Source organism: Canis lupus, chromosome 4 (assembly GCF_011100685.1).
Source record: "Canis lupus familiaris isolate Mischka breed German Shepherd chromosome 4, alternate assembly UU_Cfam_GSD_1.0, whole genome shotgun sequence".
NCBI classification, from domain to species: Eukaryota; Metazoa; Chordata; class Mammalia; order Carnivora; family Canidae; genus Canis; species Canis lupus.
This window is the reverse complement of record NC_049225.1, coordinates 48,705,730-48,729,866: the sequence shown is the minus strand read 5'-3', so window position 1 is coordinate 48,729,866 and position 24,137 is coordinate 48,705,730. Positions and strand designations below refer to the sequence as shown.

The 24,137-nt window shown below is 38.2% G+C and overlaps 1 long non-coding RNA gene across 1 annotated transcript in view; it reads right to left on the bottom strand.

The window, feature by feature from the left end:
• LOC102155267 overlaps window positions 1–24,137 on the bottom strand; it is a 94,365-nt gene that overhangs the window by 65,065 nt on the left and 5,163 nt on the right. The window lies entirely within an intron of this gene.

Sequence of the window (24,137 nt, the reverse complement as noted above, 5' to 3'; positions counted from 1 at the left end):
TTCCGTAGTCTATCTTTAAACAGAATTTGGGGGGGAAATCTATTTAAAACAAGCATTTAGAAAAGCATCATTTCCCTGGCATGATTATAATGTGCTTCATGTTGGCAGGAAGACTTCATTTCCAGTGATATTTTCCAATTGTTAAAAAAAATCCCTGCCGCTTTCTTTGCAATCCATAATTTTGTATTTTTAATTTCGATAACTCAAGTGTCTCTAAGCAGAAATAAGCTGCATATTCATGAGCCCTGATTTGCTGTAATCATTATTTCTGAGGCTCTCTATCTGTGAAGACTCCAAGTACTTGAGTCCTTGTTCTCAGGCAATTATATCAGATTGGCTTGGAGCTGAGGGAGTTGGGAGACCCCACTTCTCCATTTTCTCTTTGAAGGGCTCTGTGGGTCTATCTGAGGTCAACTTTCCTTGCTCCCAAACAGGGCTGATAATTAGTTGCCTCAACATTGGCAGGAGGGATAAAAGTCTATTTAATATGTTAACTAGAGAATTGTTAACTTTTCATCAATCAGCCTTTGGTCATGGATGGCAAAGGGAAAACCAAAGGGATAAAAGAATATATTAAAACGAGCTGAGCAAAAAGTAAAGGAAGGAAAATATGTATCAACCACATTTTGTGTATGTGAAAAATGTAGGTACAGAAATAAAAAATAAAACATAGATGACCAGAGGGTTAAAAAAATCATAAAATAAAATAATAAATTACTAAAAACTAAAGAAACATCTAGAAATCAATTTTCCCATCTAAAACATGGCTTGTCTTAGTGGTAACAGCCCAGAATGAAATGGGGGTTCAAAGAAATGGGGGTCTGAATGTCAGTTCTGCTACTTACCAACTAGCTGTCTAAGCACAAGTTCCTTAACCTCTAGGTTCTGTTTCTTTGTCAGGACTGAGATCCTCATCTATGACAGAATGATCACACTTCCTTCCAAAGGTTTGTCAGTGACTTGAATGAGATGTATCGAAGTATATAGTACAGAGTATAGCACAAAGTGTACACTCAATAAATGGTGCCTTACTCTGCCTGATTTCTCGTTTCTCCCCTCCTGGCTAAAGAGCCATCATGTCTTGAAAGGCCTCACAGCTCCCCTTAGCAACCATTCCAGATTATCACAAACATCTCATTTAGGTAGTTATGCCTTAAAATAGCAGAAGAGATCTCTAGAGGTCATCCATCCCTTTGCCTGCAATAGAGCTTTCCTGGGATATAATTGGAAGAACACAAACTTAGCTTCAAGATTTGGCTCTGCTATTTGCTTGAATATAACCTTGGGTTCTCTAACTTCCAGTTTCCTCATCTATAAAATAGGGGTAAAATACCTACATCATAAGGTACATTTTAGAACTGTTTTAACAATTTTTTAAAAGGACTTAGCACAGTAGCTGGTCAAAACAGTAACTCAATAATTAACATTTTGTGTGTGATGTCTCTTGCAATCTCCCTGCTTTTCCCATCTAGCATAAAGAAACAGCACATGTAGGCACCGTGTCTTTCCTTTCTGCAATTATCTGGCAGTAGTTATGTGGCCATGTCATTCTGATCGGGAATCAGTTTGAATCTGCAGCTAGATTCCACCCAAAACCTCCATTTTTCAGATATTGTGGTTGAAGCTTAAAAAGTTTAAGTCCTCTTCTGGGGTCACATAGCAGAGGAAATGTGAGATTTTAAAGTCATGAGATCAAAATAACTATGTGTCTTACGGGCAACTGTTCTGCTTCCTAGAACAGCACAAATAAATCTATGCTTTTAACAATCAAAACCCAGACCACGTTTTTTAGCCTCTCCAATCTGTTTCTTTATTTTTTTAGGAAAATTTTAATTTGAACTGTATATTAGCAGCATACGAATTTGTTCACTGATTTATAGAATGAATCTCTAGCAGAGAAATAACATTTTCCACATAAAATTCTTGAAGGCAAGGACTATGTTTTAATATTTGGATCCCTGAAAGTACCTAACAAAATGCCTCCTAATTAGTATTCATTAAATGAGTCATGGAGAATTATTCAATTTGAGGGGCTCCCTTCTTTTTCCCTGGCTCCTTCCTTACTGTGTCATTCATGAAAGACAGAGTAGCTGTTTCCACCTCTGAACCTTTGCACTTGTTGTTCCTCTCCTTGCAATATTCTTCCTCATCTATTCAATTAGCTGACTCCTTCTCACCCTTCAGTTCTTGGTTTAAGTACCACTTCTCCCCAGAGGACATGTCAGATTTTCCTTTATAAACTCCAGCTAGTTAACACGCCTGGTAGCTTCTTTAATTGTGCCCGTCACAATCAGGATGACCAGATGGTGTGGTTTACATAAGCTATATGAGAACACATTATCTGACTTGTTTTCTGTTACCTGCTTAGGGCCTAGCATTGTTCCTAGCAACTAGGAAAGGCTCAACAAATATTCATTATACAAGTGAGCAGAAGAATGCAAAGCAAGGGCACAGAGTGAATTTCTGATCTAGTATCAGGAATTCCTGAGCCAACTCCTATTTGTCTTCTGTTATAGAGTTAGAAAATGCAAACTCAGTGCACTTGGATTTCTGTCTTCCTTTGTATAAAAAATTAACCAACTAATTACATCATTCCAGGGTGCAAATTTAGTACGTTGGTGGATTTTGAAGGCTTCACATCCCAACCGGAGGCTTCAGTTGATCCCAGGTGACCATGAAGCCTCCTAAAATCAAGACTGGTAATTGCACTGGAGCATTTTGTGTTTCTTTTGAAAATTGAGCCTCACTTGCTATTCGAGAGATCAGCATTTAGGCTTTAGTTTGCTCTTGTTTGGTTACAGAGAAAGAGCAGGTCGATTCCCCAGCACAATGATTAAAAAGGCATTTCCCCTTCTTCTAATCTTTCTATATGAGTGAATCAGAGCTGACAGGCCATTACAGCAGTACAGTACCCAGTTGACAATATTGACTGAAAAGCAACTACCTTGCTTATTTTCTGTTGACTTAATGATGGGACAGGCACAAATGGAGCTTGCTGTTTTCGCTTTTAGTCCTTAATCCTGTCATACTGCTTAACCACTACCATATTGGCCATGTAGAGAGAACAAGCTAAAAATAAAAGCATTCCCAGGATATTTTGAGACGACCACAAGGCCATATCACTCTCACATTTAGAGTTTTCTCCCTCACATCATATTAATGAATCAGATGAAAATATACCTCACATGCCTCACTAAAAGTAGTATTTCTACCTAAGCATTCTTAACCATTTTATACATTTTGTTAAACCATCTGACTGTATACAGCATGTTTAATTTACATCAGCAATCATAGCAAATTCCTACGAGGTGAGAAAATTAATCTAAAAAAAGGTTTTCAAAATAAAAGCTTGAAACAAAAAAATCAAAATTAAAAAATAAAAAAGGTTTTTAAATTGAATGAAATTTTATGGTATACATTTCAGAATTATTAAAATGGATGAAATATTATGTTTTGTGAATATCTGATTCAATATTTTTTCTATTATAATTTTTTAGCTTTTTATTGCATTTTTGAGCCAATTAAAAGAATATTCTCAAGCATGGCCCTTTAAAAAGCCCATAGACCCTAACCTCTTAGTTAAATCAGCACTGCACGTGCCTGATCCATGCAAAAGTTAGATTTCGAACTGGTCATTCATAGATAATCATTCCTCTATAGTAAAACCACTGATGGATTATCCTGCAATTGTGCACAAAAATAAATAACATTTGATCTATGGATTAGAGAAACGAATAGGCTATTGACCCTATTCAGTGAAAGACTTAATGGAAATGAGATAATTTTGACAGATCCAAATACTGAACCTACCAAATAGTAGGTACTCAATTATTTGTATCAGGTTAGTTTATATTATACAGAATGGCCAGAAATATCTCTATTTCCTCCACCTAAACCAAGTCCCGTGTATCTTCATTTGGTGGTGAAAGTGACTATATTAAAATATTTTACCTCAAATTTGTATTTCTTTTGTGTTCAACAATTTGGAAACTTCTGATATCACAGAAACTTTTCTGAAAGTGGATATAACCAGTTTCAAAGAAAGAGTTTGCATACTATGCACTCCCGTATATATACATTTCACTGAACGGTCATCAGCATTTTCTGAGAAGGTGCATGTGAAGTATAAATGAGAAGACAAAATAATCCAAGGCATGGGATATCCATATTCTCATTTCCAAACAGTTTGATATTAGCATTCATGTAATTTGAAGCAACCTTTTTAAATCACACTGGTGATTAGGTAATTCTCCTCTTCAGCTATCCAATTTTTCCGAAGCTCATCCCTTGAATTGAGTGCATTAATATTAAAGCTTGTAAAATAGTGACCTTGGAAAAAAAATGTAAGGTCTGACTTTTCTCCTTTCAGAAGTGACTTCACCAGTGGCTACAACCCTCTGATACCCAATCAGCTGAATCACGATGACGATAATTAATATTTATTGAGCACTTGTAATATGCCAAGGCTGTGCTTTACATACATTACTTCATTTGATTTCTAGAGCAGCACTGTGAGACAGTTACTATCTCCATTCTATAGATAAAATAATTGAGACTCAAAGTTGAAGCAAGCTGTAAAAGTCTCACAGCTGGAAAACAGTGCGATCCACATTGAAAGCCAAGCAGTCTGACCCAAGAGCTATCTCTCTTACCCTCCAGACTACAGTTGTTCTTCTCTTAAGGGAATAATTTATCTTAAGGGGATAATTTAGCTCAACTGATTATTTAGCAGGCCCAGGCAGGGATCCCTGGGTGGCGCAGCAGTTTGGCGCCTGCCTTTGGCCTAGGGCACGATCCTGGAGACCTGGGATCAAATCCCACATCGGGTTCCCGGTGCATGGAGCCTGCTTCTCCCTCTGCCTATGTCTCTGCCCCTCTCTCTCTCTGTGACTATCATTAAAAAAAAAAAAAAAAAAAATCAACAGGCCCAGGCAAAATTCTAGAAGAGAATGGAATTTTTATTTTTTTTTTTTTTTTTACTACACCAACAATCCTGACATTGTGATGTAAAAACACTACGGCCTGAACTCCCAAAAACTAAACTGATCCTTTCTTGTTGTCAATTATTCAATAAAATTTAATTGATAGTGAATGCAGACATAACCTTTTTGGATATGGCGGAGGAGGGCAGGGAGGGTCCAGGCATCCTCATATCCTCATATCGACAGCATCAGCTTAAAAGATGTACTCTAAGAAAGCTACAGCTTTTAATCTTCAAAGTAAATATTGATTGACCTCTTTTTTTTCCTCTCCAACTTTTGAAAAGGATGTGAAAAGAAAATAAGAGAGTGAACTAAGCTAAGAACGTGATCAAGGAGGAAAGGGGAAAAATACCCCCATTATTCGGGGCTCACTGGCTTCGCTTTCTTCCAAAGACCTAATCTACCCTGGTAGCTATTTGAATAACTCCACTTGATTTGGGTGATTTGTTAGGGAAACTGATAGCCATAGAACTGGGAATATCCTTTTCAACTTGCAGAAGTCTGCACTATCTTCTTGAAGTCTTCTTTTATGGTCTTTATTAAATACAAACAAGGGAAACACAAAAAGGTTCACTGGAATTGGCAGAACTCCTCTTTTACCTCAGTGTTAGTCCATTCAAGCTACTATCGCAAATACCACAGACTGGTGCCTTATCAGGAACCGATATTAATTTCTCATTCCAGTTCTTGAGGCTGGAAGTCCAAGGTAGGATGCCCACATGGTCAGATTCTGGTGAAGTCCTCTTCCAGTTGCAGACTGCCAAGTGCTCACTGTGCCCACTCAAGGTAGAAGGGGGGAGCCAGCTCTCTAGAGTCTCTTTTATAAGGACACGGACTTCACTCCTGAGGTCAGAGACCTTGTCACCTAATATTCTAAAGGCCCCACCTCCTGATACCATCACATGGGGCATTGGGATTTCAACATGTGAATTTTGGGGGGACACGAGCATTAGACTGTAGTACTTTCCGAGATAGGCATAATCTCTCTCATTCTCTCCCTCTCTATACTGCACACACAAACACACACAAAATAACCTTTACTTCACAATTGAAGGCACACCTCAGCTACTGAAGGGCTTTTATGATTGTAATACATATATATTTCTACATGCTTTCATCAAACATTTACTAAGTACCTATTATGTCCTAGACGCTGTGAACAACACCAAGTATACAAGATGAACAATCTATAGCTCCTATTAGATTTTGAAGAGTCTTTAATTAAGGAGACAGACATTGGCGGGGGGGGGGGTGTAATTTTTTTGAGCACACATCCAACAGAGCAATTTCCATTTACACTCTCACTTAGTCATCACAAGAGCCTCATGATGTAGATACCAATATTTTTTCCATTTGCTAGTCGAGGTAACTTACTTGCGTAAGGCAAGTAATTATAGGATCACAGTGATAGGAATTACTGCCACTATTAGTGGAAGCTCACATATATATTATATATTATATTACTGTTTACTAAGAATTATTCCAAGAACTTCACATAGATGAGCTTATTTACTCCTATCATCTCCCTTCTGCCAATAAGGAATCAGTAGCACAGAGACATTAAGTAAGCTCTCCAGAGCTATCCAACTAGCAGATGGTAAAGCTGGAAGGCAAACTCTCGCTTTATGATACACATTGTTCTTAATAACTCACAGACTCAAATCTGACTATCCCCAAATCTATGCTCATCACATTATGAAACTGACAAGCAACATAGGGTGTCCCCAATTAAAATACTGTGTCCATCTTCCTGGTTGGAATACTAATACTAATGGAAGAAAAAGACTGAAAGACAACTGTTTATTTCAACAGATCAAATGTTTTTTTAATAGTTTCTGATCTCAATCTACAAATGGTACTCAGAAGTCATAAAATTCAGCAAAAACAACAACAACAACAAAAACCCAGGGGTCCATTAAAGTTCCATTGCATGGCTCAGTCTGCCACCTATTTCTCCTGTTTAAAACAAGAGTGAGTCACTGGTAATTATTTACTATATAATAATGCTTTCCAACTATGAGTGGTATATTCCATAAGCTCCCCGAGAGCAAAACTTAGGTCTATTTTTACTCACCATTTTGTTAGCAAACTGGGCATCATGATTAGCACATAGCAGTCACTCAATAAATTTTTATTGGATATGTTTTGAGAAAACCTGTCTGAACAAGCACCTAAGAGTATTCCCAGGGCTGGGAAATACTGGCTCCCACCTTGACTGCAAAATTTAAGGAGGCACCAAAAAAAAAAAACCCTTTGGCCTCTGTCTCCAAGATGGCTTAGCACAGTATTTAACAAATCCGATCTTTACAGAACAGTTTGGTATTTTGTTCACCTGGATTATTTTGCATTTATGTTTTCTCTGCCCTTATTACACACACTCAATAAAAGCAAGATAAGGCAAGAATATACAGAAGTGACTAAGACATGCATCCTATCTTCCTGGACTCACGGGGAAGATTATTTTATTCGTGAACACGAATACTAGAGAGTGGTACACAGCATAAGAAAATCACACCTTAATCTCTATTACTTTTGAAGTAAAGGGGTTAGGATTCTAACATCTAGTTGGAATCAGAAATTTTTATTTCTAAATGCTATTTAAACTGATTTCTTTTCTATAATAAGTCTAGAAAAGACACAAACGCCATCCTGCAAATAAAACCAGTGAAACTTTTCTTTCTTCTTTTCAATGAAACTTCTAATGTTGGAATATGGAGAACAGTTATTTTAAACCTTACGTGTGATTCCTATCTTAGAAAATTTGGGGCTGAATCTAGCTGTAATTTACTGAGATTGTAAAAACCGTACTAATTCTCAGGGGTTTAGTGAGCATGATTTACCATCCAGTTAAGCTAAGTGGGCTCCCAAATCAGTTCTCCCTTTCCGCTGGGGGGGTCTTGGGCTAACTGCTACCCCTCTCTGACCCTCAGTTTAATCCAAGGTAAAATGAGAAGTAATAATATTTAGTTCATGGGGACGTTATGAGAATGAAATGAAATAATTTATGTAGAGTGCCTGGCGCGTGGTAGTTACCGAGGCGGTGCCCCCATGGGTTTAATTAAAGCTCTGGCTCTCTGCCTCTCAGTGAACAAAAAACTTTGAGTGTCATAATTAATGGAAGAAATCCAAAAGAATAGAATGTCAAAACCACGCGCCAGATAGAAACGAATGAGCTGGCATCCTTTCCAAACTCTTGGCTTTTTTTCCTCCCTAAATTTAGACTTTTCGGATTGCTTGAAAAGTGGCACGAGGCTGCCATCTAGTGATTGAATGAATGAAAACCAAACCCTTGTATTTAAGAACCAGGGCTATGAATCCTTCCAAAGGGGCCTTTAATTTTAAAAAATAGTAATAATAAAAGTTTCTTTAAAAAACACCTCCTGGGCCCCCCTGGTGGCTCAGCGGTTGAACGTATGCCTTTGGCTCAGGGTGTGATCCTGGGGTCCTGAGATCGAGTCCTGCATCGGGCTCCCTGCGGGGAGCCTGCTTCTCCCTCTGCCTGTGTCTCTGCCTCTCTTTCTCTCTCATGAATAAATAAACAAAACCTTAAAAAAAAAAAAAAAAAAACTCCTCAACACAAGACTTGATTGGCAGCTAAGTACCAATTTCCTTAAGCACAGCAGCAAAGCTACTGACACAAACACTTAAGTTCTCTTCACTCTGTGTCCCATATTTCCAGCCGTCTCAGCCTCACCATCCTGTTAAAACCTGGGTCAGCCACCTAACACCATGAAAAGACTAATTCACACTGTTATTTTATTTCTAAAAATTCCTAATGCAAGGTCATTCCATGAGAGATTTCCATAATAATAAATAATTGTGCATAATAATTAATTTCAATTTAATTTGGATTTTCTTTTTTTTTAATTTTTTTAATTTATTTATGATAGTCACAGAGAGAGAGAGAGGCAGAGACACAGGCAGAGGGAGAAGCAGGCTCCATGCACCGGGAGCCCGACGTGGGATTTGATCCCGGGTCTCCAGGATCGCACCCTGGGCCAAAGGCAGGCGCCAAACAGGGATCCCTAATTTGGATTTTCTATTTTGTGTTTCATTTTATTTTACATTCCGTTAAGGACACAATTGCTTTGAGGCTGTGGCTCTCAAACTATGACGGGCATCACAATCGTCCTGATGGCTTTTTAAAACACAGAATATTGGACCCCATTACTACACTTTTGGAAACGTGGGGGGGGGTTCAAGATTTTATTTATTTATTTGAGAGAGAGAGAGAGAGAGATAGAACACGAGTGGAGGGGAGAGGCAGAGGAAGAGAAAGAAGCAGACTGATCCAGGACTCGAAACCAGGACCCTGTGATCACTACCTGAGCCTAAGGCAGATGCCCAACCAACTGAGCCACCCAAGTGCCCCAGAAATGCGGATTTCTAACAAGTTCCTAGATGATATAATGTCATTGGTCTGGGGAAACCACAGTTTGGTCCCCAATTTCTAATGACAGAATTTCATAATGGGATACCTGGTAAAGGAGACAATTTTTAAAGGAGCACCTTTGCAGACTTTTCCAACACTATGCCCTGTATTTCTGAAATCCATCCATTCTCTCCAACCCCACAGCCTCCTCTGAACTTGTAACCACTGCCTCTTTCCTCCATTCCTGCAATAGCCTCCCTCAGTTTCTCCCTCCCTAGTAGATTCTTCATATATAGACTGAAATGATCAAAAGCATATCACCATTCGGGACCATCCAAGGCTTCTAATGGACTTCAGGACCCAATTCAAACATATCTTCTTAAGACCTTTTATAATCTAGCCCCTGCTAGGTTAATTAATATTTAATTATAATATTATTATTATTATTACTTTAATATAGCCCACTAGGCCAATCCTGCAACTTACTCACTGTACTTGTCTGGCCCAGTGGTTCTCCAAGCGTGGTCCCCAGACCAGCAGCATCAGCATCAGCATCAGCATCAACTGAGAACTTGTTAGAGATGCAAATTCTTCAGCCCTCCCAGACCTGCTGATTCAGAAACTCTTGGGGTAAATCCCAGATATCTATGTTTAACAAGCCTCCAGGGGATTCTGATGCAGCTAAAAGGTTAAGCACCACTGCCTCTACCGTCCTCAACCACTTGTCAAGCATATCTTACCTTCTCTCTCACTGCCACAGTTTGGCACCTGCAGCTCCCGAAAGACTCCAGCCCTACCTGCTTCACCACAAGAACTCTTCACTGTTCCTCAGGTTTCAGCATTTATGTCAATCACTTCTTCCCAGATAGCTTCCCCATCTACCAATCTAGATTCCAAGCTTATGTTAGGAATTTCACAGCACCCTGTACTTCCCTCAGCACCCAAGTCATTACCATAATATCATTTAAGTTGAATGTTCATATGTCCCAATCCTTGTCCAGGTGCTGACTGCTTTTTATCATACGCATATTGTATCTCAAATGCCTAAGGCAGGGCCTGGCTCAGAGCAGGTGTTCAGTATTTGTCAAGTGAGTAAGTATTACATGAATAGTTGCCCTCTCCACTTGGCGCCATACATAAGACATAAAAAAGATGAGTAGCAATGAGTAAGATGTTTTCTCACTCAGAAGATATCTGGCCTTCGTAGGAGCTCATTGATTTCACAGTGAGCCATGAGCAGCTCTGGTCTGAATAACATATTGCTGTTGTAAGTCAGCCTTAGAATAACAATGTGGCATGAGCAATGCTTTGTTTAAGTTCAACAAACACACGGAGGCTTTGAGGTCTTACGATATGTCAGGCACTGAGCTAGGAACACCAAGTCTAGGGAGTACCTAATCTCTCATGTGAGATGCACACAGAAACAGAACAGTGCCACAGGATCACAGAGGAGGCAGAAACAGCATGGGCCAATCAGGACAGCCTTCATCAAGAAAAGTGAGTTAAGCCATTGTAGTGAGGGAATAATAGCTTCCGAAAAGATATATGTAAGTCCTAACTTCCAGTGTCTATGAATGTGATACTATTTGGAAAAGGGGTCTTTGCAGATGTAATTAAGAATCTTGAGATGAGATCATCCTGGATTTGGGGGCGGGGGGCTAAATTCAATGACTAGTGGTGTCCTTATAAGAGAGAGGAGAAGAGATCTGAGAAGAGGAAAAATAAGGAGAAGGCTATGTGACGATGGAGGCAGAGATTGAAGCGACAGAGCAAGGGATGTCAAGGATTGTCAGCCACCACCAGAAGCTGGAAGAGGGACTTGGAATCCCCCCTCAGAATCTGCAAAAGAAACCAATTCTGCCAACATCTTGAGTTTGGACTTCTGGCCTCCAGAAAGGTGAGAGCATAAATTTCTCTTGTCTTAAGTCACCAAGTTTGTGGTAATTTGTAAGAGCAGCCCAAGGAAATTAATAAAGCCTTGAAGGATGAATTGAAAGTAAGCTGCTAACCAATGAAAATGGAAAGCATAAAAGTACACTCTTATGAAATCATGTGCTCCAGAGACAGTAAGAGATCTAATGATAAAACAACCCAAAAGGTCAAAAGGTAGGCTATCACCAGGTTGTACAGGGCTGTGAATCCTTTCCTGGGTTAGAACCTGGAATCATCTTAAGAGATATTTGGATGCTATTATAGCCAACAAACTCAGGAATTAGAGAATTATCTTAGTTATTATCATTGCTCTTATCCAGACATAGAAGAAGAGAGAAGCACTTTAATACCAGCCAGGCCTTGGACCCAATCTCAGGAGCAGAAATCTAATAATCAAGTTGAACAAGGTAGAAGCTTTCTTTCTCCTAAGCTTCAAACCAATACAGACTCTGAGGCCTGTTCTCCCAAAGCACTCCCTCAGCTTTCAATGCTCTTTACCACCATGTTGCAGTAAAAGCAAAGTGTTTGAATCTAAACTGAGGCATATTAACATTTTCAAAAGTTTAGCTGAGCACACATCAGTTGGAATCAGGAAATACCAAACAGTCTGTGGTCAGGAGGGCTCCACCAACCAGCACTAGGGGAGAGGTTTTCAGAGAGAAGACTTGGAAGCAAAGCAAGAGAATTATTTGAATGGTTGTAGCTTGGTTTTGCCTTATTTGAGAAAGCCTGATTGGTATTCATGATTATTCTTCTGTTTGATTTTCTCAGATTCCAGTACACTGGCTCTGGCTGACGATTCAGTTTGCTCAGTAGGCTACCAAGCACAGGAGCCATCCCAGCCTAATGGCCTCCTTGTTTAATTACTTTAACAAAAGCAAGCCCACACCCTGTGGCATCATCATCAAAAATGGATCCAGTGAGTTCCAGAAGAATTGTGTTTACTCCCTCACACTCCATGCCTGGCACTGGGGCACCTGGCCCATTGTTCTAGGACCAGCTTTGATTGGGAAAAGAGACTGGTAAAAACAACCACACCCACTCAGGTATGGGTCACTGTCCTCTCAGACTAGCCACAGGCTGCCTATTGTAAATTTTATATATGTAAACACACATGTATACTTATGCACACACTACGTACATACTCACAGATATATACATATACACATAAACGCATATATAGAAAGCAAATACAATTTGCATTAAAGAATTTCTTTTTTTTTTTTAAGAATTTCTTTATTACTTCCTTTTCACCAAAGGATTCTTTTCTTTTTTTCTTTTTACCTAAAATCACAGTTACTTCCCAGCAAGCACATAGTATGTATCTAAATGGTTGAATTCTAGGCTTTTGAACACATTCAGTTATTAGTAAGATACTCTCTGTCTTTGACAGATCCTGTAAAGTACTTAATTATAAAATGTTTACCCAAAGCATCTCTTCATAAATAACTCTGCAAAATAAGCCATTTCAAATGAAAAGATAAACAGCTATATTTTTAACCCAGAAAAGAACTCTCAGTCTACTTACTTGGAAATGTACAATCTACCTTAACCAAGATTTAATTTTATTTTGAAGGTGGTCCTTCTCAGCCTCCAGGCCAAATGCCTCCATCATCCTACCCTCAGAAACTTCACTCACACTACATTCAAGGCCCCAGAACTCACCAGTCTGAATTTGATCCATTTCCCAGACCCAGTCATGTGGGACTCACACACCCCTGATCCTCCTTCCTCTGTGACACCTGCCAGCATAGCATGGAATCACTTGATCAACATAAGACCTCACAGGTAAGGGAAGTGGGCCCTCTCTGAGCCAGTTCCTATAATTACAATGCAGAGCCAAACAAAAATGGAGTCACTTTTTTCAAGGGAAAAAGCGGATATCATCAACACAGGTGCATAAAGAACAAAACCTAACTTCACCTAACAGGAGTTTATAACTCTCGTCAGAGATGGGCAGAAGATGCCAGCCAATACCTAAACACGAAGTCTGTTCACACCATCTCTGGACTTTCTTGTTGGCCTGACTCAGGTACCCTGATCCAAATAAAGAAGGAGGGCACTAGGCAACCAATCAGATTTTAAAAAAGCCAAATAGCTTCTGTATTTGCCCTATAAAAATCCCTTTGGAGCAACTTGGAACTCATTGCCCGGTAACTGTGTTTCCCTCCTTGCAGGTCAAAACCATTGCAATAAACTCATCTTTCTGCTTTGTTTTACTCAGTATGCAATATGTTTGGTTTTGCACAATAACCTGGTCCCTGGAGAGAGGAGAGGCCATCGGGAGAAAGCATGTACTCCACTAGTCTTTGCCTGCTCCTTGCTAGTCTATATCATCTGGATTCAACTTCCTCTTACACCTTTTCCAATTGTGCTGTTTAAACTTCTTTCTACTTCTTTATCACTATAATGTCCCCCTGCAGTTCTAAATATCAAGGGGCCAACATACTAAAGCTTTCATAGCAATAGTCTGCAAAATCTTTGCAGTGAAGAAAGATCAAGTCTATTTTAGTTCAACAAGCCTTGAAAACATCCTAGTTTCATGTTAATTTATGTCAGGATATGGTGAGAGATGGGGACAACATTTCAAACACACATAGTATATATGACACTTAATTCGCCAATTCAAGTGTGTAAGAAATTTCACATTTATTTCCCTTTCACCCAATTCTGCCATTATTTCCTTCTCCAGAGTTACATGGGAATCTGGACAGCTTACCAGCACCTGAAAACTGAACAAAAGTCCACCTAATCTTCATTGTGATTGCTGCCACTATTCTTACCATCTGTTTTTCAGGGCCCCTGGAGGTGGGCAGTTTCACTGCTGCCTCATCAAAGGGGCACAAGAGACTTTGCCTAGCTAAGTAGCCCCAAAATTCAGCTTCCTGGGCACACAGATGGCAGTTCCTTCTGAGATTTTGTTACTCTCTAGGTGGGCACTAGGGTTGCAGCCAAGATTCAAGACTATATCACATCATATCCCTCTTGTACCTTGGCCTCTCACCATTCTAGGAAAGAGTGCTTTCCTAATCATGCAGCTGAAAGTCTCTTTCATGCAATCTGATGTCTGACTCTGCTAGATCTCTTCTGCACTAGAATGAATGGACAAAAGGTACCCATGTGCCTGCTACTTCTGTCTCTATGAATTTTCTCCAGTGAACACTGCTATCTCAGATCTGACATGTGTGCTCTCTGGTTATCTGCCTTTACTTGCACATCACATGTCCTATGCCAGAAAAAGAAAAAATAAATGAATCTCTAGATTACGAATCACTTCATTTTTTTTACGAGAGAAAGTAGGGGTGGGGGGATAAAGAGAGAGGGAGAGAATCTTAAGCAGGCTCCATGTCCAGCATGGGGCCTGATGCAGGGCTCAACCTTACGACCCTGAGATCATGACCTGAGATGAAATGAAGAGTCAGATGCTTAACTGACTGAGCCACCTAAATGCCTCTAAACTATTTTTTTTTAATTCTACAGACAGAATATTAAAGGATCCCTTGGTGGAGAAAATAAATGCCCATTAAGAAGCTCTATAAATAATATTTTTTGAAAAAGATTTGTGGATAGCTCCCCACTTATTACTAACATAGCAGAGGTCATCATACTCAATTACCTTGGTATAATTGACATTTTGGACCACATGATTCTTTGTTGTGAGGCCTGTCCTGTGCATTATAGGATTTTTGGCAGGATCACTGGATTCTACCACTAGACGACAAACCTTTTACCCAGTGATGACAATTAAAAATGTCTCCAGACATTGCCAAATGTCCCCTAAAGGGCAAAATCACCCTCTGATGCATGACTATGGTTCATTTAGAAATATGAAGGTAAATGCAAGAGGAAGCAGCTACAATGTAAGTGCTTTGTCTCTACTGAACATAAGGTATGAGAAGTGGGATAGGAGATTGAGTCATAGAGATACAAATGGAATTAGCTGTTACTATTAGTGCTAAGAAGACAAAAGGTGATAACTGCCAAATGTATAAGACAAACAATGTAAAAACTTAGAAAAAAATGTTTTCCTCTGGGAACTGGGGAGTTCTTCATTGAAGAAGCTGTGTTTGAAAACTATCTGAAAGGGCCATAATGACTGAGAAGGATGGAGGAAAGAGTGGGAAAGACATTTCAGACAGAGGAATTTATGTTTAGGTGACATCAAACATGCAAGTCAGGGAAAACACTGGAGGACAGAGGGCTACAGAGGGCAGTGTCACCTAACTATGACATGTTAGTCATGTTAGACCCTAGCATTTTAGAAGTCTGCTGCAATTCTAAAAATTTTAATAGGGGGATGTCAACCCAATATGGGACTAGGAAGTATCTGCAGAGTTCTAGTCTTAGAGAAAGAATGAATGTGGTCATGTCCAGGTTTTAGAAAACTACAAGATGAAGAGTATTGATCTAGGATGTCCTCATTATCTGAGGATAATTAATAACAGGAAAATTAAATCTAGTGAAAAAGGGACTCTAAATTCATATTAAACAATGAGAAAAAAAATTTATAGGGACATTTATAATGGGAAGAGAAACCAAAGGTTATAAAATAATTTTATATATTTAAAAGTTAGTTTATAATTACAAATATGTCCTTATTCAACAAACAAAAAATGGATTAAGTTTTTAGTTTTGGCATGATTCTTTTGATAAAGTTGATTAGAATCATAAGTCAGTATTTCCTTCACATTCAATTTTCTGATGTTTTTCAAAATATTTTAGAGCTTCTTCAATTTTTCCAAGGGCCTCTCCTTATCCTTTGATATTCAAATCATTCCCTTCTGAAATATCTATCCCGTCATCATCCTTTTTACAAAGTTTGCAACTTCATTTTGTAATCCATGTGTGTCCTATATACATTATATATTCTATTTGACAAAGACATTGATCTAATGGGTGGATTAGACACAAGTGCTAATGAGGGAAAGAACCTCTGAAATGAGGCTAATTTTGTAAGTGTTTGGTTCATTAGTGAGCATGTTCATATTATGTCTACTATTGCAACTGTGGGGTAACTTGCGTCAGTAATTACATAACAGAGACTCCCAGTACTTACTGGGAGTAAGTCTGGAGCTTATATATAAACTAAAGCTTCTGTTGTCTGAGAGAACGACAAGGGAAAGTTAGTCAAGCATTCTAATTAACCAATAGTATTAGGTTTACTTAACCTTTAATCTAAAACTCATGGGAGTAAACAGGGAGACAACATCTCACTGTAATAGCCTGTGACTAAGAACGAAGCAACAGATTCTTTCTCCAATCAGAACAATGAACTGTCACAACTCAATATTCATTTAATGCCCTGTTGCAGTGAGTGTCAGCATTTGGTACCAATAATTAGACTAGAGTTAGCAAAAAAAAAAAAAAAAAAACAACAACAACAAAAAAAAAACACATCAAATGTGTCCATTTGTAGAACTTTCTGAATGACAGAGTGACAAATAATACAATTTGGGGGTAGTTCTTTTTCTCTCAGTTATGAGTAACTTTCTCAACTGGCATTGTCCGTAGAAACATAAGACCTGGTTACCAAATGTAAATTACTTAGACTTTTAGTTCAAAAACAGCATGAATAAGACACTGCATCAGAATCACTCTTTCTCTGTAGAATTCTAGCTGACCTTCAAATCCATGTCCCTTTCTGACTTTCCTTGACATGATACTGTTTTTAGCATTCATCTTTCAGTCTAATCTTTACTAACCTTATAATGAGGTGGTTTCAGAGTTTAAAAAAAGAACCCAAACTGATAACATCCTGATCATTCTGGTTGACAATATTTTAATACAAGTTTAAGCAGCAACGATAAGGAAACTTATTAGAACATTCCCTTCAAATCCTGAGATTAGTGAGTTTTCAAAAATAAATTCTACTTTGCATGACTTTGCATAGACAGTTTGACTCACTTAATCCTTGGAAAAGCTCATTGTCCCTTTTAGAACTGGCCCCTGTATTGTAGAATATGTGGTTGCCTACTTAATGCTATTGAAAGGGCTGTCTGCTAGCATTGTGTCTTATTGCCCAAAACACCCACTTTGGCAATCATTTCTTTAGATTTTGATATCGTCTTTTCAAAATTTGTATTTTGCCATTGGTAGGTATGAAGATTATATTTCCAAAAATAGCCACAGTAATATTTTTGGTCTTAAAATGCTCTTCCAGAACCTTGCAGCTGTTTATCAGCAAGTGGAGCCTATTTTCCCTGCCCCTGAAATGGACTAGGCTACTTGGCCAATAGAACAACAGAAGGAATGTGGCATGACTTCTGAAACTAGTTCCTACAGACCATATGGCTTCTGGCTGCTCTCCCTATCTTTCTTTGTCTGTCTGTCTGTCTATGAGTTCACCCTTGGAACTCAGCCACCATGCTAGAAGAAAGCCCAGCAAACCACATGGAAAGGTCACATGCAAGTATTCTGGCCACAGCCAAAGCTGAAGTCCCAGGCAGCATTAAGGCCACACAGATAAGTGAGTTAGTGAATGACCATTCACAGAATTCCAGCTACCAGTCTCCAAGCCACTCTGGTCTACTCTAGCTGAGTGTGTATTTGTTAGTAAGTAAATGGCATCACTATTTTAAGTTACTTGGCTTTGAGGTATTTTGTTGTTGTTGTCGTTGTCATTGTTGTTGTTTAATGTAGCCATAGATAACCAACAGGAATAATACATTAATATTTATATAGGTTAATTTTTCAGATTAGCTGCCACTTTGTGGTAGATACAAGGACCATGAACGATTACAACATGAAAAGAAAAGGGAAGAAGAGAGATAATGTATCAAAAGCAAAACTTTTTCTGCTTATATTAAGCAGCTAAACTATAAAACTCTTAGAACACAGGGGAAAAGCTTTGTAACATTGGATTTGGTAATGATTTATTGGATATGACATCAAAAGCATAGATAACAAAAGAGAAAAAAATAGAAAATGGGACTGCATCAAAATGAAACACTTTTGTGCATCAAAGAACACAATCAACAGAGTGAAAATGCAACCTATGGAATGGAAGAAAATGTTTGCCAACCATATATATGATAAAGGGTTAATATCCAAAATGAATAAAGAATATCTACAACTCAACAACAGCAAACCTGATTTTAAAATGGGCAAAGGATTTGAATAGATATTTTTCCAAAGAACATATACAAATGGCCAATAAGAACGTGAAAAGACACAATTCCTGTGGAATGGGTGTTATTACCTTTAGGAAGAAGAGAGAATGGGCACTCAGACAAGTTAGTAATGTTCCCAACATCACACATCTAGAGCTAGCCTAAATTCAAAGAGGGTTTTGGGTTTTTTTTTTTTTAAGATTTTATTTATTTATTCATGAGAGACACAGAGAGAGAGGCAGAGACACAGACAGAGGGAGAAGCAGGTTCTCTACGATGAGCCCAATGTGGGACTCGATCCCAGGACCCCAGGATCATGACGTGAGCCAAAGGCAGATGCTTAACCACTAAGCCACCCAGTTGTTCCCCAAAGATGATTTTAAGCACCAGACTACACTCTGCTAAGAGCTTCTTGAGATCCCAGATCATGTATTTTGTTTCTGTGTGCCCAGACCTAGGTCTTAGAAGACATCTAATCAACAACAGTTGAACAGAGAAAAGGACTAAAAAGATGCCTGTCATTAAAAATCAGTAGAGATACGCAAATTAAAACCACAGAAATATTATTTCACACCCATTAGGTTGGCTATTATCAAAAAAAGAAAAAGAAATTAGCAAGTGTTGGCAAGGATGTGGAGAAATTAGAGCGATTGTGCACTGTTGGTGGGGAACGTAAAATGGTGCAACCACTACAGAAAATAATATGGCAGTGCCTCAAAAAATTAAAAATAGAATTATAACATGATTAGCAATCCCACTTCAATATGCCCAAAATATTTGAAAGTGAGGTCTCAAAGAGACATTTGTATACCAATGTTCATGGCAGCATTATTCACAATAGCTAAAATATGGAAACAACCCAAGTGTCCTTTGATTGATAAATGGGTAAACAAAATAGGGTACATGATACAATTTATTCACCCTTAAAAAGGAAAGAAATTCTGACACATGCTACAACATGGATGAACCTTGAGGACATCATGCTAAGTCACAAACAAGACAAATACTGTATGATTACATTTACATGAAATTCCTAGAATAGTCAAATTCATAGACAAAAAGTATAATAATAGTTGCCAAGAGCTGGGGATCAAATTAAGAGGACTTATTGTTTAATGGGTACAGAGTTTCAGTTTGGGAAGATGAAAAAATTCTGGAGATGGATAGTGGTGATAGCTGTACAACAATGTGAATATACTTGGTACCAATGAACTATACATTTAAAAATGGCTACAATGGTAAATTTTACCTGATAAATAGTTTACTACAATAAAAAATGGGCAAAGGATTTTCTAAAGAAGATATTAAAATGACCAATAAGCACATGAAAATATGCTTGACATTACTAGTCATCATGCTTGCAAAACAAAACTATGAGATAACACATCATAGCCACTAGAATGGCTATCATCAAAACAACAGAAAATAGCAAGTGTTGACAAGGATGTGGAGCAATTGGAACTCTCATACATTGTTGGTGGGAAGGTAAAATAGTGCAGCAACTTTGGAAAACAGCTTGACAATCACTCAAAATATTAAATACAGAGCTGCTATATGACCTATCAATTCTACTGCTAGGTAAATTCCCAACAAAAATTAAAAATATATATCCACACAAAAACATGTGCATGAATGTAGCATTATTCATAACAACCAAAACATAGAAACCACTCTGTTACCGAGTGAACATGCCACCCCCCAAACTCATATGTTGAAGCCCTAAACCCCAGTGTGATGGGATTTGGCGGGGGGAGGGACCTGTGGAAGATAATTAGGTTTGGATGAGGTCAAGAGGGTGGGACCTACTTGATGGGATTAAAGAGCTCTCCTTTCCATCCTCCCAACCCATGGGACCCCTATTCCCCCTGCTATGTGAAGATAGAGCCAAAAGGTGGCTTATAAGCACACCAGAAAGAGGGCTCACCAGGAACCAAATCTGCTAGGAACTTAATCTTGAATTCCTCAGCCTCCAGAACTGTAGAGGAAAGACAGACTTTTTTCTACAGTGGATTTGTTTTGATACTCATAAGATGTCTCTATTAATTCCACTGTTTTCAAAAATGAAAATCTGGAACAAGCAATAATTAATTCATTGCCCAAGAGCAGTTCTTAACATCACATCCCTTGCTAGCAATTTCTTAATAGATTCTTTCCCTTTTTTAAGGGCTTATTGTTAAAGGGGTTGTGAATTAGAGAGCATTTAAATAAGCTAGCCACTAATTTCTAAAGCTAGTCCAAAAGCTATTCTGAAATGACCATCTAAAAATTAAAAATAGTGTAGTCTAAGACAGTGAGTTCAGTTGAACAGTTGAACAAAGTACCATCAAACAATGAAATTCTGAACTTGGATTTCAGGTGTGGATAAAACATCATTCTTTTGTCCATGAACTTCAAATCATTTCATAAATACATACCACCAAGAAAGCATTTCTGGAGGGGCATCTGGGTGGCTCAGTCAGTTGTGTCCACCTCTTGATCTCATCTCAGGTGTCTTGATCTCAGGGTTATGAGTTTAAGCTGTATGTTGGACTCTATGCTAGGCATGGAGAAAAGAAAAGAGAGAAAAAAGAAAAGAAAAGAAAAGAAAAGAAAAGAAAAGAAAAGAAAAGAAAAGAAAAGAAAAGAGAAAAGAAAAGAGAAAGAAAAGAAAAGAGAAAAGAAAAGAAAGAAAAGAAAGAAAGGAAGAAGGAGAAAAGAAAAAGAAAGAAAGAAAAAGAAAAGAAAAGAAAAGAAAGAAGAAAGAAAGAAAGAAAGAAAGAAAGAAAGAAAGAAAGAAAGAAAGAAAGAAAGAAAGAAAAGAAAGAAAAGGAAAGAAAGCATTTCTGGAGAAGTAATTTCAGCAGGGAATGTGAGATGCACAATGGGGGAAAATAGAATGAAAAGTTAACCACAAGGCAAGTGACCCTGAGAAATCTCTGGCCTTACTGCCCTCTCCAAGAAAATATGGATCACAACCTATTCTGAACTAAACTGTGTCCCCTTCAAAATTCATATATTGAAGCCCTAACCCCACTGTCTCTATATTTAGAAATAGGGCCTTTAAAGAGAAAAAGTTAAATGAAGTCCTAACGGTATGGCCCTAAATCAATATGATAGTTGTCATTATAAAGAAAAGGAAGAAGGGTGCCTGGCTGGCTCAGTTGGTAGAGCATGTGACTCTTGATCTCAGTGTCCTGAGTTCAAGTCCCACATTGGGTGGGAGGGCTATTTAATTAAAAAAAAAAAAAAAAGAGGAGGAGGAAGAAGAGAAATGAGAAAGATACAAGCACAGAGAAAAGTCCATGTGAGGACACAGCAAGAAGGTGGACTTCTGTAAGCCAAGGAGAGGGCTTAGGAGAGTCCAAACATGCTGACACCTTGAACTTGGCCTCTAGAACTATGAAAAAATAAGTTTCTATCATTTAAGCCATTCAGTCTATGATATTTTATTATAGAAGCCTAGCAAACCAAAACAATCCTTGCCCTGAAAATCTGGCAAGGATTCTAGGAAGTTTGGATGAGAAAATACATGTGAAATTCCTCAGTCAACAATGAAGGGCACTAAAAACAGAAGACGCCATTACCTCTTGATGGGAATCATTATACACTTCCATATTAGAGGAAAGTTCACTTAAGGAAAATGTTTAACAGAAGGAAATCTAAAGAAAAACCTAAAATACAGGGGATCCCTGGGTGGTTTGCCGGTTTGGCGCCTGCCTTTCACCCTGGGCGCGATCCTGGAGTCCCAGGATCAAGTCCCCCATCAGGCGCCCACCCGGCATGGAGCCTGCTTCTCCCTCTAACTGTGTCTCTGCTTCTCTCTCTCTCTCTGTCTGTCATGAATAAATAAATAAAATCTTAAAAAAAAAAAACCCTAAAATACTGGTTTATGTTTATCAGATTTATATTAAGCCAACTCCTCCCAGTTTTTGAGCTTTTGAACTCTTGTAGCTGACACATTAGGAGATGAATTCTTAGTTCAAGGTTAAAACAATTGGAAGACTAACTTATTATTGTAAGTAATGAAGGGCAAAGTCTTGATAACATTGCTTAGTTTAAATATACTTAGTCACTGATGTCAGCAGTGCTATGGGTTATAATTCATCTCTCAGAAGGTTACTTATATCTATAGATAATAATATCTAACATTTACTGAGCTCTTACGTGTGTTCTTTCCATGTATTAGTCCAATTAAACCTCACAATTTTTGATGTACTGTTAAAAAACTGTGAACTCCTAGGGAGGGAAACTGAGACCCAGACTGTAGTCTGGACCCTTGGTGTCTCAACCAAACCACAGCTTTTAATTATTCAAAGTTCTTCTACAAGGCAAGGATTGATAGGAAATGTCTTTTTTAAGATTTATTTATTTATTTTAGAGGGTAGGGAAGGGCAGAGGGAAAGAAAGAATCTCAAGCAGACACAGAGCTCTATCTCATGATCCTGAAATCATGACCTGAGCCAAAATCAAGATGCTCAACCAACTGAGTCTCCAGGTGCCCCTGGCAGGAAATGTCTTACAGAAAGCTCTGTATGTGCTATTTGGCAGTATTATTTACCACATCCAGGTATTTTCATGCTCACATACACTGTATTTAGGGTTACATGATGTAAATATATGTATTTTTCCATTTAAAATAGAAACTTCCATGATGTTCCTGAGGTTTTAATTCTATTTGAGCTAAATCTATGCATTGGCTTCCAACAAAAAGCTAGATATTTTCAAAGGCTTAAGCAAATTGAATCCTTGTTCTTACCATATTTTAACTACACACAGGCACATAAAATGCATGTTTTTACTTATTACTCTTACTTCAACACTGATTTAAAGCTCCTAACGTGACAAACCAAATATTTCTTTTTGAATTTTTCTTGACAAGCCAAAATATTTTATTTATTTTATTTTTTTCAAGCCAAAATATTTTAAATCAATAAGAGCCCTTTAAATAATTTCAAACTGGAAATTATGAACATAATATAGCTACAGACAACATAAACATGCATAAAGCATTTAGTGATGTTTCTTCACATCTAGTTAGAGAATTTCAAGCCAAGTACATAGAATTTCTGCTTCTTTGTGTTGTTCGCTTCTATTGTAATCTGTGAGTATTTAACTAGAAGCTTCTATAACAATACAGCTGACCAAATGTAAATTGACTAGTGTCATAGGAGGCTTTAGATTGTTCCAGTAGTCAGATGCTTCTTTTCCTCTGCTGGCTCTTTCCTGTCATTATTTAAACATATGCAAATCTAGCTCACCTTTGAAAAGCAAAATATCTTTCTCAAAATTATATGTACCCTCCACCCATTACCTCCACCCCTCACAGTCAACCTCCTGCAAGAGTAGTTTATATATTCACTGATTTCATTTTCTCTCTTTCTATTCATACGTTTCTATTCATACATCTCAATCTATTATCCTCTTTACAATATCCTCCCTCTGTCCTTGAAACACTTTCTCTTGATTCCTATAACACATCCTCTCCTATATTTCTTGTCCTTGATTTACTTCCACAACTCAAATCACCCCCCCACCTACCCATATTTTGATAAATCCCAAAGCTATCTGCAGCACCAAAGATTTCTCTGGGTGCCTTTCAGACAGCACTACCTGAAAGTCCTTCAAGCATCACTAGCTCAAGGACGTCCCCCCAAAACTTGGTCTTTTTCCCTATATTCCCTGATCTGAGCACATAAAGAGAATCTCCATTCTGCTTAAACGAGAAATCTGAACATCATTACTGACTCTTCCTTCTTCCTGATC